We start from the raw sequence: 2,205 nt of genomic DNA, 5'->3' as shown, positions 1-2,205 counted from the left end.
ATACAAGAATTGCCTGTTTGTTCGGTACTTCATATTTATGTGAGTCTGCATTTTCACATATGAATCAAATTAAATCATCAAATTGCACAATTTTATCGGACTCTACTCTCAAAGATTCAATATTAATTGCAATAAGTAATTATTCACCGGATTTAGAAAAATTATCAGCTGCCATGGAGTTCCACTTTTTACATTAATAATTTTTACTGCAATGGCGCATGATGCATGGCTTATTAATAATCGGAGCATGGGGTTTCTATGTTACTGTGCATGCAATTTTCTTATTTTCCTAATATTTTCCGCTATTCCTTCCCATTCCTTAATCTTCTTTCCTTCCGACACTGAAAGAAGAAAATGGTATAGAAAATGATAAAAGATCTAATCGTTAACGATCAAGGAGTTTGCGGCTAGAATTTTTTCATATTATGACACCATTTTTTTCTTTAAGTGTTTTCCTGACGGAATACGCCTACCACCTTCCCGTGGTTTCCGTTGAGCAGCTATGAAAAGTGCTGGCCAAGAGTGGGCAAAACTTATAAATATTAACAAACTTATAAACTTCTAAAACTTACATACATAATTTATTGATTGAATTTTAGAGAACTGACATCTCATTTTTTTTCAATTTTTACTATAATAATTATTCAATATTACGGTAATCAAAAAATAATCAATTTCTGGCACCATGATGTTTGAAGAATTACCCCTGATACAACTGAGGATTTTCCACGTTGAATTGGTGAAAATTTGTTTGAATGTTTAGGCGGTAAGGTTTTTTAAATTTGAAAGGAAAGCGCGCGGTGCTCTCTCTGTCTAACGGCGCCCCACTGGGCTTCACGCAATTGGGGTATTGTATTTTTAATAATGGGTCTAATAGAGTTTTATGGTCCCGGCTCCCGAGGCTCCGACTTTGCCCATGCCTGCCCTAAAGGAAGGAAAATAGCCGAGTAGGACAACAGGAAGATCATCAACCGATGATAGGGGTCCGTTGAATTTATTAACATTTAAGTGAAAGTTCGCGATTTATGTAATTTCTAATTGATTAAGAAAAAAAAATCTTTAATAACGCTGATTATTAAATTTGAATTTTTTTTTGCGAATTATTTCTAATTGAAACTGAATTTTTAATTAATTAATTTATCCGAATCTTGCGATTCATGTAATTCATCAATCCGCCGAATTATTAATTAATTTGCAAATTTTATAGCAAATAAAAGATAAATTTTTTTTCTTAGTAGATTTTTTCAAATCTTCTGAATTGTTTAATTAAATTAAAGAATTTTTATAGCACGAATTATTTCTAATAAAAATCGAATTTTTAATTAGTTGATTTTTCCAAATCTTGCGATTTATCCCATTGATTTGAAAAATTTATAGCACGAACTATTTCAGATAAAAATTGAATTTTTAATTAATAGATTTTCCCAAATCTCCCGAATTAATAAATTTGAAAATTTTTATAGCGCGAATTATTTATTTTTTTTTCGAATTTAATTTAATCTAGTTGATTTTTCCCAATCTTGCGATTTATCCAATCAATCAATTTTCCAAATTATTAATTTGAATTGAAAAATTTTAATAACAGAAATTATTCCGAATAATGTTGATAATTAAATAGACTGATTTATTTATTTTTTGCAATTAATGAATCTCGAATTGTTCAATTGAATTAAAATTTTTATAGCGTGAATTGTCTTTCGAATTACAATTTAAATTTAATTTGATCGATTTACTCAAATTCTTTCAAAATTTAAATAATTAGCTCCTGCACAGGTTGCTGCCAATACTAAGACCAAGCCTTGCTTTTGGGCATGTGCCCTATAAATGGCGGGAGGTCAGGGTTGTCTTTATCCCCAAACCTTCAGGCCTATCAGTCTGAGCTCTTTCCTCCTAAAAACACTGGAGAGGCTCGTTGACAGGCACATCAAAATGGAAGCTCTGAGGACCGATCCGATCAGCCTCTCTCAGCACGTGTACCAGGTCGGCAGGTCAACGGAGACTGCCCTGCACCGCCTGGTGGGCAAGATCAAAGGTGCCAAAGCAAGAAAGGAGGCCACGCTCGGTGTCTTCATTGACATCGAGGGAGCCTTCGACAACACTTCTTTTGGCACCATGGAGAAAGCAGCAGCATCGTTCGGCATCGAACAGCCCATCATTACATGGATAGCTGCTCTGCTCCGAACAAGAGCGGTCTCCTCCTCCCTA

Source organism: Fopius arisanus, unplaced genomic scaffold (assembly GCF_000806365.1).
Source record: "Fopius arisanus strain USDA-PBARC FA_bdor unplaced genomic scaffold, ASM80636v1 scaffold00482, whole genome shotgun sequence".
Lineage (NCBI taxonomy): Eukaryota > Metazoa > Arthropoda > Insecta > Hymenoptera > Braconidae > Fopius > Fopius arisanus.
The sequence above is the reverse complement of the archived record's forward strand: the minus strand, read 5'-3'. Positions refer to the sequence as shown.